At 42.6% G+C, this 17,363-nt stretch overlaps 1 protein-coding gene across 3 annotated transcripts in view; it reads left to right on the plus strand.

Moving 5' to 3' along the window:
- Nucleotides 1-17,363, plus strand: part of GALNT18 (polypeptide N-acetylgalactosaminyltransferase 18) — a 353,962-nt gene that overhangs the window by 136,314 nt on the left and 200,285 nt on the right. The window lies entirely within an intron of this gene.

Genomic DNA, 17,363 nt, shown 5'->3' on the forward strand with positions numbered 1-17,363 from the left:
GGATAAATGAGTATTTCCAATGGATCGAACCTTTACATACTTACTAGATATAATTTGTATTAGCATTTCCTGAAGCCAAATAATATTCATGCGATATAAAACTCTTTTTACAATAATACTGTGAAGAGAATCTTTCACAGGAGGAAGGATGTGGAGTGGTTTTTAAATAGGGGGTAGAGAAGATAAAGAGCATTTATTGACTATTTACTGTGAATAAAAGCACAACATAGAGTAGCTTAAGGGAATAAAAGACAAGAAGGTTGAAGAAGAATGGAAAGAAGTGGGGATGTGTGAGCTGGGGTGGGCAGACAGGTATGAGGAGGGCCAAGGCAGCTGCCAGCAAGGTGCCCCCAGTAGCGCTGTCCCGTCCTTGTGGCCAGTAGCTATGTGTGGCTGTTGAACACTTGATACGTAAAGTCCAAATTGAGATGTGCTCTAAGCATGAAATATACAACCAAGTCAAAGATTTCAAATGGGAACAATAATTTAAAAATAACTCATTCATCATTTTTAGGTTGATTGTATAGTGAAATGATATTTTAGGTATGTTGGTTTAAATAAAATACTTATTAAAATTATCTTATAAAATAAATAAAATAAAATAAAATCACTTATTACTTTTTTGCTATTTTTAATGGGGATACTGGAACATTTAAAATTACACATGTGACTTGCATTCTATTTGTATCAGACGGGGCTGGCCTCATGGGTAGAAGTGGAACCTATGGCATAATATGCTAGGGAGGCAATTTGACCTTGTTGAAAGAAAGAGCTTCTAATCAATGGCCATGACTAAAGAAGAGAGGCAGGAACACCCCATCATAAGTAGTAGGTAAGCAGAAATAGAGGCCAAAACCTTCTTCACAAGGCCTTTGTGGGATTGCTGCTTTGAGATCAGGGATAGACCAGGTCACACTCAGAGTTCTTCTGATGTGTAAAGAACTGTGAGTGTGTTAGTGGATTTTTGTGTAGTAATCACATTTTCCCCGTTTTATTGTTTGTACTTTTCTGGCTATTCTGTCTGGCCTTGAGAAAACACTGCAGTATTCTTTCAAAAGTCTAGAGTAAGCAAGGGTCTTTATACAGGGATGTTTCCTCCATGCTCCTGAGGCCTTTGGGGCCCTGTCAATGTCAATGGCCGACCCTAAGTAATTTGGTTCAGAGCAGAAACTGTGTGCCTCAGAAGGGCATCCTGCCCTAGGACAGCTGCCCAGTCACCAGTGAACTCCTGCAGGGGCATAGCTTGGGGAATTTTCATTCCCTGAAAGTCTGCCCTGCCCATCCCTCTGTGACCCAGGGGATGTGCACATTTCTGGAGCAGCAGAAGGGCTGGTGTGAGATCCCCAGAGGCTGGGCTCTCTGTTGTCCCTGCCCAGCCCAAGAGGTCTGTGACATTTGCCAAGCCAGTGATCAGTATAAGCTACTCCTAGCAGCAAGGAGAAACTTGAAACCCTGTAGAGAAGAAATGTTTGTAGGCTTTGGAGCAGAACTCATCTGCATGATACTCTAATTACACATTGGAGACTAGCACAACACTCCCCACATTCATTTGATTGCATGTCCTTGGAAGGAATACTCTTGCATTTCTCTACAAACAGGCTACTGCTCTGGCTTCCTGCCAGCTTAGACTGGCTTTGCCCTGGGTGTTCCTCTACCTCAGGCCATTGGGCCATCAGGGCTGCCTAGAATCATACCACCTGAGCCAGGCAGGATGGGGGACTCTACTGTCCTCTCGGGGCAAGGAGTGGCACGCAAGAAAGCTCCTGTATTCTGGGACAGCAGAGGATATGCAAGCACTTCACATGTATTATGTTATCTGATCCTTCCAACCACCTAATGGGGTGTGTATGTATATGTGTGTGTGTGTCCGACACACACACAGATTTGTCCCATTTCAGAGTCCCAAATATTGCCTACCTTAATCTATCATTTCAGAGACTTAGTGAAACCAAGGAGGTCAGAGCCCGTGGAATCTCCAGATAGAGGTAGTAAAGACAGTGTGGGAAGAAGGAGAAGAAGGTAGAGAAGAAAGTGATATGCTCATTCATTTATTCACTCATTTGTTCATTATGTTTTGGCCTTTGGTAGGTCAGATACTGAAATTAGTAAAGACAAGCTCCTGCCCTGGAGAAGCTCATGGAGTAACAGACAGTTGTGCCAAGTGGAACTGTGGGCAGTCTTCACGTGGTTCTCTAGGGTACAGATTAGAAAACACTGGGTTCTTCCACAGGGAGCCTAGAGGAGGAGGCATTTGACTTAGACTTTAGGAGGAATCATGCATTCAGTACAGAGGGAACCACATGAGGAAAGGCCCAGAGGTTGGGGGTACATTGGCTTATTGGGGGGTGATGACTGGTCATTCCCTGGGTAGGACTGTAGTGGTAGGATGAGGATGGATTAGGAGGGGACTTGGCTGTTATAGCAGGTCTTGTGGTAGGGTGTGGCAGGACCATTCCTTCTTCCCTTCATTTACTTATTCAACTACCTTTACATATTGGTATCCACCACTGTTAGCAGATAGGGGGTCTTGGCTGGGTTAGGATGGGGCCATCAGCTTGAACAAAGGCATCTCAGGACTATTGTTTCCCACTCAGTTGGATTTGAGGAACCTGATATCAGAGCACAGTCCCTGGAACCAAAACCATGCTGAAATTCAGAGAAAAGGCAGGGACTCCTGTTGGCTGTCAGACATATCTCCATGGAGGGAGTGGAGATTTATTGAGTGTTAAATGTCAGTATCGATGTAATAAAGATGGTACACTGTAAGTAATAAGCACTTTCCAGGTGAGGAACCATTTTCAATAAGTTGTCAACCTGTCTGATACTATGAATTATTTTTTTAAAAAAGAAGAAGATGAAGAAACCCCACTTGGAGTTATTTAACTTTCAGATCAGTTCCTCAGCTCTGTCCCTTCTTGACAGGACCATCAGTGTCCTGTGGTACCCAAGGGCCTTGGCGTTTGCACACACTTCATCTCTTAAAAAAAAATCCTGATATGCTTCTTGTTTTCTTTCCGGTGATGAGGACAGACTTGATGGGGAATAGATTTGTGACCTTCAGAGGGCTTTGTGACAGGCAGAGAATTTTCAGGAAATGAATAGAGGAGAAAAGGAAGGCAAGAAGGGCAGGGGGAGGTGCACGACACCTGGGATAGTCAAAGCATCTGACAAATGTGGTCAGGTGTTAGCTGGGACTCACTCAACTCTCCCATCATTCCAGATAATTTCACAGCCCCTGGAAGTACAGTCCTCTGTGTAGATTCCTTCTCATTCCCGTGAGTTAAGACTGCCCCTGCATCCTGGGTTCCCAACTTTCCATGGTCTACCTGTGAGATGTGCTCACTGTGCTCATAGTCAGTGTGTTTTACAAAGAGAATTCATAAAAGGCTCAGGTGCACAGTAGGCCTTCTCTAAACAGATTTAGTAGGACAACAGCTTTAATTGGCTTCAGAAGCCTAGAATACCTGGAAGCCTTAAAACATGTGCTGGCCATTCTACCTCACAGGGTTTCATCACCCACCTTTCATCCCAGGCTCACATCATCTTGTTGGCCCGGTACTTACTGTCCTCCCTTTTCTTTTCCTTTTCAGGAGCAAACTCCCAGTTCTTAACCCTGGTCTCTGAAGTCCAGCTCCTTCCCTCCTCTGACACCTGGGTCACAGCTGGTACTCTGGTCTTCAGGGGAGACTGTAGGTGCTCATCTTTCACATTCCACCCAGCACTCCTCAGATTGGTTTTCTAAGACTTTCCTCTCTAGGAATTTTGCTGTTGGCCCTAACATAGTAAACATTTGTTAATTCTATGTTGTCTTATGACAGGCTCGCCTTGAGATTAGCATAGCGGTCACATGTTACTGATGCCAAGGTCTTATTTTGAGTGGTGTTCCCAAGGGCCCTGCATAGCTGCTCAGTTTCTCCTCACCCCTCATGGTCCCAGCCCCTCTCCCCTTTGCCAGAGTTGCTAAGGGCCTGTCCTAATCCCTTGGATTCTTGTTCTTGTGAGTTGCATGACATTGAACATACTTTGTCTTGTGCCCATTCCATTATTTGAAGGCAGCAGAGAGATGCTGGGGTGCTTTATTAATATTTCACTTAGTTATTTTTGAAGTGAAGCAAATTGCTCAGAATTAGCCTGGATTCCCAGTGGTCAGCAGAAACTCTGTTGCATTTTGCAGGAGCTCTGCAAAATGTCCTTAGAGATGGCAGGCTCAGATGGTCATCTTGACTCCAGCATTTAGCTGCTCTCTGACTTTGGACAATTTTTTTAAAACACTCTGAGCTTCTGATTCCTTATTTGTGAAAAGCCAATAATAATAGTTAGCTCACTGAACTCTTGGGAAGATTAAGTGAGAAAATGTGTATAAAAAAACTTAAAGCTCCTACCAAAAAACCATTAGAACTGATAAATGAGTTCAATGAAATTGCAGGATACAAAATTAATATACAGAAATATGTTGTATTTCTATACACTAATAACAAAGTAACAGACAAATTAAGAAAATGGCCCCATTTACAGTTTCACCAAAGAGAATAAAATACCTAGGAATTAATTTAACCAAGAAGATGAAAGACCTGTACTCTGAAAACTATAAGACACTGATGAAAGAAATTGAAGATGACACAAACAAATGGAAACATATACCATGCTCATGGATTGGAAGAATTGATATCATTAAAATATCTATACTACTCAAAGTAATCTACAGATTGCAATCCTATCAAAATACCAATAGCATTTTCCACAGAACTACAACAAATAATTCTAAAATTTGTATGCAATCACAAATGACCTCAAATAGCCAAACAATCTTGAGAAAAAAACAAAGCTGGGGGTACCACAATCCCAGATTTCAAGATATATTTCAAAGCTGTAATAATCAAAACAGTATGGTATTGGCACAAAAATAGATACGTAAACCAATAAAATGGGATAGAAAACCCAGAAATAAACTCCTGCTTATATAGTCAATTAATCTACAGCAAATAAGGCAAGAATATACAATGAGGAAAAGACAGTCTTTTGTATAAATGGTATTTGGAAAACTGGAAAGCTATATGCAAAAGACTGAAACTGGACCACTTTCTTACACCATACACACACACACACACACACACACACACACACACACACCCCTCAAAATGGATTAAAGACCTACATGTGAAACCTGAAACCATAAAACTCCTCGAAGAAAACATAGGCAGTAATCTCTTAAACATCAGCCTTAGCAACATATTTATAGATATATCTCTTGAGGCAAGGGAAACCAAAGCAAAAATAAACTCTTAAGAATACACCAAAATAAAAAGCTTTTGCACACTAAAATAAACCATCAATAAAACAAAAAGACAACCTAGTAAATGTGACAAGATATTTGCCAATGATATATTTGATAAGGGGTTAATATCAAAATATATAAAGAACTTACACAACTCAAAACCAAAAAAAAAAAAAATACTTTGATTAAAAAATGGGTAGAGGACCTGAATAGACATTTTTCTAAGGAAGACATACAGGTAGCCAACAAACACATGAAAAAAATGCACAATATCATTAATCATCAGGGAAATGCAAATCAAAACCATAATGAGATATCACCTTACCCCAGTAAGGATGGCTCATATAAAAAAGACAAGAAATAACAAGTATTGGCAAGGATCTGGAGAAAGGGAACCCCCTTGTACACTGTTGGTGGGAATGTAAATTTGTACAGCCACTGTAGAAAACAGTCTGGAGGTTCCACAAAAATTAAAAATAGAAATTCTACATGATCCAATAATTCCACTACTGGATATTTACCCAAAGAATACAAAAAAAAACCTAATATGAAAAGATATATGCCTCCCTATGTTTATTGTAGCATTATTTACAATAACCAGGACATGGAAGCAACCCAAGTGTCCACTGATAGATAAATGGAAGAAGATAGATGAATGGATGATTGTGTGTGTGTGTGATGAATTATATATATTTAATGGATATATTTAATATATATAGATATGTATAATGGAGGTATATAATACATATATATAATGGAATATTATTGAGCCATAGAAAAAAAGAATGAATTCTTGCCTTTTGCAACAACATGGATAGACCTACAGGGCATTATGCTAAGGGAAATAAGTCAGACAAAGGCAAATACTGTATGACTTCACTTATATGTAGAATCTAAAAAAACTAAACAAATGAGCAAACAAACAAAATAAATAGACTCTTAAATACAGAGAACAAACTGGTGGTTGCCAGAGGGGAGGTGGTGGGGGAATGGGCAAAACAGATGAAGGGGGACTAAGAGGTACAAACTTGCAGTTATAAAATAAGTAAGTCACAGAAATGAAAAGTACAGTGTAAGGAATATAGTCCTAATCCTATAATAACATAGTATAGTGACAGATAGTGACTACTCTTACCCTGGTGAACATTAAGTAATGTACAGAATTGTTGAATCAATATATTGTACACCTGAAACCAATGTAACATTGCATGTTGCTTATTTTTAAAAATAAGAAAATGTGTGGAGAGTTCCTGGCACAGAGTAGATACGGTTTCCTTGGGGTGAGGGTTACACACTGGACCCAACCTGTCCAATGATGGCTGCTTTGCTCTGGGCCTTCATTTCAAACGGCATCCGCCCACACATAGTTCACATCTTCTCTTTTAGAGCTAGATTAATCATCCCTCCAAAAACACAGGGGAAAGAGCCTAAATACAAACTCACCTACAGTTATTGAGCTCATTATTTATTGAAGAAACTTTGGTACATCTTGAAGTCACGACCCTGATCCACTTGCCCTCCTGCAACTCATTAGCATCACCAAGGACTGGCTTTAGTGCCTTCTGCCTTTTAGAGTCTTGCCTCAATTGAGAGGGAAAGTGTGTATGTTTCAGAATGGCCGTATGGGGTTGGTACTCTGATCTTTCTCAAGCCCTCTACAGGCCTTCATTCCCAGGAGCTCTGTGTGACAGGCCAGGAGAAGGCTAGGGGCACATTCTCAGTCTTCTCCAGAATGAACAGGCAATTTTACACTCAGAAAAATGTCCAGTGGACATTGTGTTTTCTTCAACCAAGATGTTTTAAGTGTTTTTGTGAGCAGTTGGTTATATAAAGGTGGCCACACAGCTCCAAGTGTGATGGGAGAGACAGAAAAAGTCAACAACCTGCACAGTTTGACGAAGGTCCTGCTAGGACTGAGGGCAGAGTCTATGGGAAACCAGAGGGTGGTTTCTTGCAGCCTGGGGGGTTAGGGCAGCTTCCTGGAAGTCGAATTTTAGAGGATAATTTAGCCAAACCAAGAATGGGGCTGGGAAAAGGAGGGCACTGTGGGCAAAGGGAGTAGTAAGAGCAGAGGCAAGGAAACAAGCCTCTCAGGCACAATGGTGGGCATCAGATTGGATGGATGGGGAAGTAGCCAGGATTTTGGACTGGCAAACCTATAAGCCACTCATGGTTCAAAGAAGAGAACTCTGAGCCATTGGAGTGAATTTTCACAAAGGCTTCTCAGATTTAATGTGCATGTGAAACCCATGGGGGGGTTGTTAAAAATGCAGATTATGCTTATAGAGTCTGAATTTCTAACAAGCTTCTAGATGATGCTCATGCTGCTGGTCCACACTTTGAATAGCACACTTTGAATACCCATGGCAGGCAGGATGGGCTCTGTGTGTATGACCTGGGAAGGTTTTATTCCTCATTTCCTATGACTATGCACAAATGGCAAGTGGAAGTTTGGCTTCCACAGCAGCCTTCAACCAATGACTGACAGGAGATGGTGTATAAATATCCTGGTTCTCTCTCCTCATGGGGAAGATGAGTTGGAAGTGTGTGTGCTATATGAAGATTCCCTAGCAGGATTCAGCCCTAGTCAATGCAGTACTGGTGGGATAAAGCATTCTTTATTGGCTGCCTTCCCATCCTTGTCTTACTTTTCTCCTTTACTAGGATTTTCCTCACCTTCAACTCACATGTAAATGCTTGTCCTAGAGTTGGCTCTTGGGAGAACCTAAACTAAGACAGTGGAGAAGAAGGGGTCTATGTTTGGAAGGAACAATAGCATGAGTGAAGCACAGAGGTGTGGGAGCACTTAGAGAACTTTGTACTATGCTGTAGCTGGGATGAGGGAGTGGCAAAGACTGTCTCCTCTCAAGGGAACTTGAGGAAGGGGGCTGCTTTGGGAGATCCAACTAGTCTCTTGGTCCTGAGCTTGCTCACCTAACTTGTATATGTAGCTGCCCAGACCCATGGAGAGCCTGCCACTGTGATCCCTTTGGAATATCCCTCTGGAAGCAATTTGAACAAATTCCATTAGATTGGAAGATCAGTGCTGAGGAGCAGTGGAATATTACCTGGGTTGTGTCTTTCAAAGGAGGGCTCCCCCATCATGTGAGTTTGCCCAGTGCTATAATTATGCTTTGCTCTTGGAGGTTCCCAGTGTATATCAGAGACCTGAGAAGTCCTGAGTCAGGAATCTTTTTCACTTAACCAGGACTAACCAGCATTTCCCATAGTTATTTGACCATGGATCTCTATTTCACAGCACTTAATCACTCTGCACAGAATGAAGGTTCTGCAGAGCATGCTGTGGGAAGTGCTGATACAAGATGAGAGGATACATCTGGATAGTCAGGAAAGATTCTGGAGGGCCAAAGCTTGTCTGCCAATGTTAGTCTCCTGCTGTCAGTGAGCCCCAGCAGCAATAGTGGCCACTGCATTCCACAATCAGATCACAATGCCATGTGGTGACCAAAAACTAACCACAGCCTCTCTCTGCCAGAAACTAGAAGCAGAGTATCCAATACATTCATAATGTGCTTCATAGACAGTTGTAGCTTAGAAGGCAGCATGAGAGAGGGGAGAGGTGACTAGCTGGAACTAATTCAGACTCTTAGGCCGATGGAAGATGGATAAGCAACTAACAATGAACAGACAAGAATATCCTGGACCATTATCAGAGGGGTAAAACCTGGAATGAGATAAGCAAAAAGAACCAATAACAGAGTCTGAGCCTGAGCTATGGCGTATGACCAAAAGAGAGAGAGCTCTTCTCTTCACTTATATGTGGCCATCATCCTGACTTATTCTGGGAAGTTATGTTTCAGACCGAAGGTTATTGAATAAAAGAAAGTTGAAGCCCAAGATAGTTAAGGTAACAAAGAACTGTATTTCCCTACCTGGATCTGAAAACCCAAGAGGTTGCTTTGCTATCTCCCATCTGTCTTCTCCAGCCTCCTACTGGGGCAGTGGCTTTGCTCCTTTCTCCTCACCTTCTCCTGTCTTCTTGCCCCCTCCTGGGCCAGGGAGGTGAGCATCTAGGTAACTTACCTATCCGCAGGGCAACTGGAGTTTAGAAACAGTGATAGGAGACACAACTGTTTTAAACGAGTTCAGGTTTCTGGCCTGGGTCCCACTAGATGAGGCTTCACAGAAGGTGAATTTTCAAAAGAGGACGTGAGTCCTCCAGGCATGAGCTTCAGGGTGTGGTGGGGAGTTGGACTGGGGCCAAAAACCACAGATAAATACATGTCCTAAAATTTTCACACTGGGCAGAAGGTCAGCTTTGTAAACTATGGGTTAGTGAGGTTAATGTTGTCCTCAGAAACCACTAGAATGAATCAGTATTTTTAAAATTATTTTGAATTCTATCAAAGTAGTTTTATACATAGTTAAAAACCTCAAGTAGTACTTATAATAAAATAAAATAGTTCTGTACTTCATCAGTCATCTTCCCACCCTTGACCTCCAAAGGAGTTCCGTTTAACATTTTTAGCTGTTTCTTCTCAAAACTGCCACCATATTACTCAATGACATGCTTATATCACTACATCCCGATTCATCAATATTAGCCAATATATAATGATTTCCCATTATTCCTTCTACTCTCCACCTCTTCCAAACATACATGTCATCTCTCCTAATCCTCACACTTTGGGTAAAAACAATAGACAGTGTTTACATTATGTACTGTGAAAATATGTGTCAGTGTTAAGTGGACTTCCACTATGGAAACTTTTGTTTTTCCTAGTTGAATCAGCAGCCAGTTAGGAACACAAATCACTAAGCATTTTAAGCAGAAGAGAATGAATTTAAGGAATTGGTTACACAGGTAATGGAAGAGCTGGGAAGCCAAACGGGAAGTTGGTGCAATGAGAAATTTGCAATAGCCAGAAGCTGCTGCCATGTGTAAGGGTGAGGGTGTGGGCAATCTTTCTGGAGCCCAGAATACAAGGGTCACCGGGCAAAAGGTAGAACTGTGGTGGGCCTATCCAGAAGGGATCAAAGCCATGGAAGAGGTGCACCTCAGTGGGAGATGCCACACGAAGCAGAGAGAGAGAGGGAGAGAAATACCCTGGTTTCTCCATCTCCCTTCACTGCCTACCATTGGCCACATGCAGACAGAAGCCAAGTGAGAAGTGCAGCTTGAAGGCATCAGCCCCCCAGTGTCCTTCCTAACTCCCATGCTACAGAACAGGTCAGAGGAGAGCAAGGAATGGATGGCAAAAAGGCAAATACCAGACACACTAAGATGCTCTTTTTATAAAAAATAATTATGTAAGTATTTAGCATTGATTTTTTTTCTTTGTGCTCTATCACATCTGTTTCACACCGTTAATATTACTTTCCAAATGTTTGAATATATCACATAATCCATCAGTTTCGTTTTGTTTCCTGGAGTGCTTGATCCTTCTGTTCCAGCCGGGGCTGTTTGCTTATGGCCTACCTCAGTGCTGCCACCTGAGACTTCAGGGCATCTTCATGTCAGGGAGTCCCTCATCCTCGGTCTTGAGCTGAATCCCCTGTGTTAACCCCACGGCTTCCTCTTCCTTGGTTTGCTTCCTGTTTGTGGAGTGTGTCTTCCAGTAGCTTCCCAAGAATGAGGCCATGGGAAATAAATATTTTACTTATGCATGTCTGAAAATGTCTTTATATTGTACTCACATTTGATTGACAGGTTAGCTGGCTTTAGAACTCTAGCTTGAAAACAATTTTTCCTTGGGATTTTTGATGGTGCTGATTCATTGAGTTGTAACTGCCAGTGTTGTTTTTGAGATCTGGTGCGATCCCAAGTTTTTGCTTTTTTACATATGACCTGTTTTTTCTCTTTGGATGCTTTTAGGATCTTCTAGGTATCCCCAGATTTTCCTTGCAGATTGAGACAAACAACCCCAAATATAGATTTGTTTTGCTAAGAACATAAAGCTACCCCCTCCACAGTGAGGAAAATATCAAGACCAAATGGGATTGAAGCTTTCAGCTTAGATAGAGCACAATGTCCCCAAGGGATCAGTTCCTAATTGTAGGACTTTCTGGCAGAATTAGCCATCAACCATAGATGATCAAATGAGTCCTATCCTGCTGCTCTGACTTGGTATATCTGGTACTTTGGATAAGTACTTTGGACCCCTGAGGTGTAATTATAGGAGTATCTTTATTTTGGTATCACTGTCCTTTTAAATGTACTCAATGGGGATGAGTCTTTCCCTGCCAGGGAGTGAAAATTCAAACAAGACCAGGATTTTCTTTTTCATTAATGGGCAAGAATAAGTTGTATGATTAATTTAAACCAAAACACAGTCTCAATTCAGTTATTAAGAGGGCCTGCTGCTATATAATCAGTAAAATTTCAAACTCTATTTGATGTTAATTCTCCTCCAAAGGCTCTGCCATCCAAGGAGGGGAGTGTGGCCCTGCTTTATACTTTCCTTTCTTCTCATTTCCCATTTGCTAGCTGTGTTTTCTCACCATTTTAGCAAGTAGGAGAGGGGAAAGGCATGGGGATGGCTCTTACTTGGCTGATCCTGCCCTAAGATGGCTTTGTGCCTTGTGGGTCTGGCAGACATGGAAGGTGACTATTAGAATTTTTGTGAGTTTTCTGGAGGCTTCCCTGCTGGGACAGGTACTACAACTACCTTGACAGAAGCAGGGCCTCAGCTTTAACTGGCTACTCCCAATCCTTCCACAGTTTCTGACCCCCACAGCGCTTTGAAGGATCCCTTGTCCTGGTAGGCTGCCACAGGAGGTCTATTAAAATGATGGCACGCTAACATTTCCACGTAGGATTCCATGTCTGTGTACCATTGTCCTGCCATTGCAGGGGGCTTTAGTGGCTGCTTTAGCTTTCTCAGCCATAAGTCAGACTCCTGTGTACCCCGGCTTTGGGGAACACATATCAATTCTGTAGGTGGCTTCCACTGATGCTTCTGCCATTAAGCTTGGAGTGGGAGATAGGTCATCCAACCTCTCCTCTCAGGGGAGTCCCCAGCTCAGAAATCATCTTCACAAATCCTCTCCTTAAAGTCTTTAATAAACCAGTCCTTTATCCTCTCAATCTGGGTGAATTGCTAATCAATTTCCAATTACCCTCTTTAAAGTTTCATTTCCCGGTCTGAGAACTCACTGTATGCATCAGGTATCCATCGCATCTTGGTGCCTGGTGAAAATTCCCAGCTTAGCATTCTTGTTACATGGGCATCTTTAAGAGTCGGCCTTCCCCTTGTACCTGTGTCACACTGTGCCAAAGTTGTTATGAAATAGCCATCTTGAATAGCTAGATACCTCTGAAGAAAAAGACAGTGGGAGGCTGGAAATTTAATTCCTTCAGAGAGTTTCCTGAAAAAAGGACATTCCAATTAGTGAGCTGATAGCACAGCCTTGTCACTGGAGCTGTCGATAGTAGAGCAAGAGTGCTGGGTGATGTTTACGAGCCTATAAAGGAGGATGCCACAGCACCTCCAGAGTCATAGGAAACATGTTTTATTTGCTTATTTATTGTCTTTAATTTTATAGGCTATGAGAGAAATTTCTCCCTTCTGAATGTGTCCAATTAGCTCTGTTCACCCAAGAGGAATCACATTCCCTGGTTTTGAGTATTCCTCAATAACCACAGAAGAAAACAAAGAAAGAGAACAGAAATATATATCCCTGAACAGTTCCAGGTCCTATTAAGTCAGCTATTACAAGGGCAAGGGTCTGGAATCCCAGGGGAACATGACTCTGAGGACCACCTCTCCATGCTGCTATTGATATTTAGATGACTCTAATTCCACTGCTATCATGAGAACATTGGCACTGAGCTAGAGTTATCAGCTGATATGGGGGGAGGACTGAGTTAATTGATTTTATTATTATTTTTTAGTGTATATTTTTGAAAGAGAGAGAGAGAGCAAGCAAGGGAGAGGGAGATACAGAATCTGAAGCAGTGAGCTAATTGATTTCTGATTTTCATGGAGCTGGCTGGCAGATATGAAGCAAACATACGATTCTTGAACTATATGTTGAGAGATGACAGTCTCTGGAGGACAAGAAGGGAGGGCTGAACAGGGAAGTCGCTTTCAGGTTCTCCAGTCCATATTTCTATCATTATGGGCCATCTCCCTGTACAGGAAAGAAATTCCTGAGCTTAGAGAATGAGATGGGCCATGAATACCATGGCTCCTCAACTCTGTTCCTGGATTCAATGCTTGTTGTTTTCCTTTGCATAGACAGTGGACTCAGGGTCTGCGTAGTTTGGAGTTGTATGGAATTGAGATGCCCATGTGGCAGGTTAATGTGGATCCAGAATGCCATTCAGGATTTCACTTGATGTGCCCTACAGAAGGGCAGTTGGGGCTGGGAGATTCAGACTGGCACTTTTCCAGTGTCCTAATGTAACTCTGCCCAAGGCTCAGCATCTTCTGAAATACAATAAATAAATGTTGGGCAGGTACAACAACAGTCTGCATGGTTCCTCTCAGTCTGGCTAGCAGTATTGTTAAGTGTCCTGCTGAGAGCATAAGCACAGGATCGGGTAGCTTCTGGCCAAGTTTTGTAGACTTTGTTTTAAAGTATGCTTTTTGATTTTAACATTCATTATGACTAAAAGGCACAAAACTCAATTTGGGGTCTCGGGAGTTGAAACTCTAAACTCTTAGGATGTCAGAAGCCATGCTCTCAGCTTCTCACCCTGCTGTTTTAATGACGTTAATGATTGTTTTTCCACCGAGCACCTACCTGTGATCTTCATAAAAAAATGAAATAAATGGCTCACGTGGAGATTTAAAAAGATATCATGGTGGAAAGTGGATGTTAACAGGCTCTAGAAATATGATAATTATCAACTATGTGAGATGCAGTGACTACAATATGATAACGAGATGTATTATGCAGGTAGAAAGCACCCAGAGAAATGACACAAAGTAGAATTATAAGAAAAAAGAAAACGGAGATCTTGTTTGGTTATTCTGTTTGTTGTGATAAAAAATGGAACGGGAGAAAGTTGAAATCTACATGCTATTTAGTAGTCCCTTTATATTGTTTGGTGAATGAGTGCGACATCTTTTCCCTGGAAGGGGGATCACACACACACACACACACACACACACACACACACACACACACACACACAGAGTGCATTTAAGGTCTCCACCCTGAAGCCTTGTTCCTACTCAGCAACTCTTTCTGTGGTTGGGAGCCTCCCATTTCCTGATCTTCAGTGTTTGTTGTGAATGAATGAATCCATCCTTACTTCACTTTGAAGCCAGGTGTTTGTACTTCAACATGTATCTGAAATCCAGCTACCCTTTTCTGTCTTCACCTACCAGCCTCATCCAAGCCACTTCTTGCCTGAACTACTCAATAGCTCTTCACTGGCCTCCTCGCATCCATTGTTGGAGCAGAACAGACTTTTTAATGTACTAATCCGAACATGGTGCTCCTCTGCTCAAGCCCTTCAGTTCTTCCCTTGCTGTTAGAACATTACCCCCACTCCTTATGACAGCTTCCAGGTGCCATCACCCGGGATCCATCGCTCGCTTCCAATCCCACTGGTCTTGTTTTAGCTCTTTGGACCCTCTGAGTGCTTTCTGGCCACAAGAGTTTCATGCTTGCTGTCCTCTTTGCCCTGTGGCTGGCATATTCTCATCTTTCTGATACCAGCTCAAATGTGTCCTCAGAATGACCAGTGCTGACTGTGCTATCTGAAGTAGGGATGACCACCCCGCTAGTTTTCTCTTTACTAGGCTGCTAAGTTTATTCCCTTTGCAACAGTTGCCATAGTCTGCAGGGACCTGCTTTGTTGGATTATTTTACTTCATGTCTGTCTCCATCAATAGAACATAGGCTGCATAGGCACTCTTGTCTAGCAAGTTCAGTTTCAGCCTCAGCACTGGGCACCTGACAGGTAATAGGTGCTCAGCTGGCATAACCAAGTAAATGGCTTGATAGTGAACTCACTCCCCTCTTCCCCCAAACACACACACACACACACACACACACACACACACACACACACACACACACTTTGGCTGTGTGGAAAGACAGCCCTGATGCTGTTGTCCCTGGAGACTTCAGAGATGGTGCTCAGGATGCGGGAAGTAAGGCTCACATATTTCACTCTGCAGGCTGCCACCTTCAGGCCTGAAGTCCTCAGGCTTTCTAAATGCTAAATGTAAAGAATTAATCGTATCTTACATCTCTGGTGAGTAACTGAGACACCTTTATATTGAAATGCAGATTTCTCCATTGAAAGGCAAATCTTTCATTCCAACTCTCTGAATAAGACTGGGTTTGTATTTATAAAGTAAGTTATATACAAGAGCATAATCTGGGCCCAGAGCGCTTTCATGTGATTGCTCAATAAATACATTTTTACTCATCCAACCTCTTGCCTCAGACTATTTTGCACTGAGATAGTTAAATAAGTGACAGTAGCCCTATTGAGTTCCACTTAATTTTATTCCATAATGTTCTGTATGGTTCCAGGCATTTTCTGGTTCTGTGTGTCCCAGAAATGGGTTGAGAGTGCCTTGTTTGGGGCCAACTGGGTTTTGGGCTTGTAACAGGGGAAGAGGCCCCAAATAGGGGAAGGTGAGCAGGTAGGTGACAGGGTCGGCAGCCTGCCCCCTGCTTACTGTATCACTTTTGTTTCTTCATCTATGAAACGGGATAGAAATTCTTACCCCCTTGGGGTTATTCTGAAGATGATATAATGAACATGAAAATACTTAGCACACTGTCTGGCACATAATTGGGGTTTTTATATACATAGCATAGCTGAATTCAATTTAACTACACATCTTTATTAGTTTCATCCCTCCAACCAGACTCAGTTATAAGAATATATATCTGCACTCTACTCTGTGCATTCAGTAGGAGCTCAGTAAGTACTTAAAGTGTAATCTGTTATTGTTTTCTCATTATAGAACTGATAATCATCATCAAATGAGCAACCCAGGGATAACTGCTAGTATTTTAGTGCCTCTCCCTTTTCTGAATAGGCCTACCTTGAACTGACTTCAGTTGGATTTACTGGGGACAGAGAAGGGCAGCCCCAAGAAATACATCAGCCCAGAGAGAGAAAAAGCGGGAGATTGCCCCTAAAGCACCCCCACTCCTATGCAAACCCTCTTCCCTTCTACCGGGGGCCTGCCCTGAGCCAGAGCCTGACAGCTGGGCTTTGGCATGGGGCCCCACGGATCCTTCTTTCTGCTCCAGCCAGGTGGTGCAGAGCAGTGGGAAACATGGCCCATATCCAGCCAGCAGAGCCCTGTCCTCCCATCAGATCCAGATGCTATCAGCTGCTCCTAATGTAGGATAGATCACCCATTCTTTCCCTGCTGCACATTCCAAAGCAGCCTACTTGTCTTGCAAGCAAACCTCAAATAAAGCATAGATTGCTTCCTTCAGTGGGTTTCTGCTGAGACCACTGTTGTTCTTATTGCTTAGCCATCGCCCCTGCACTTTCTGGGCACTCTTAGCTAGGCCCTTCATGATTCCTGGACAACTGTGTTGCTAATGGAGGGAGTCAGGCTGCAAAGCTGTTTTATTTTTTATTTTTTATTTTTTTTTAATTTTTTTTTTTAATGTTTGTTCATTTTTGAGACAGAGCATGAATGGGGGAAGGTCAGAGAGAGAGGGAGACACAGAATCTGAAACAGGCTCCAGGCTCTGAGCTGTCAGCACAGAGCCCGACGCAGGGCTCAAACTCACGGACTGTGAGATCATGACCTGAGCTGAAGTCGGCCGCTTAACCAACTGAGCCACCCAGGCGCCCCTGCAAAGCTGTTTTATTTGTCAAACGGCCATCCCGTCAGGGCCAGAGCAGGGCAGGACCTCAAGAGGCCAATGGGCCATGTGTCAAGCAGAGCCATAAGAAAAGTATCCCAGAGTTTGGCTTCTGCTTATTTATTTTCTTGCTTGGTATCCCCAAGCAGGCTACTGACTCAGTAGCCTTATTCCTCAAGCCTCAGTTTCCTTATTCATTATGGTTCTACAAGGGCTCTCCTTTTATGGGTCAAGCCCTGTGCTATGGATGTTATAAACATCATTTCACTTCGGCTCAAAATCTGATGGCAGAGCCATCAGAGAGTAAAAGGAAAGGGGGATCTGAGAG

The sequence above is a fragment of the Panthera pardus genome, unplaced genomic scaffold (genome assembly GCF_024362965.1).
Source record: "Panthera pardus isolate Hobbes unplaced genomic scaffold, ASM2436296v1 HiC_scaffold_12, whole genome shotgun sequence".
Taxonomy (NCBI): Eukaryota; Metazoa; Chordata; class Mammalia; order Carnivora; family Felidae; genus Panthera; species Panthera pardus.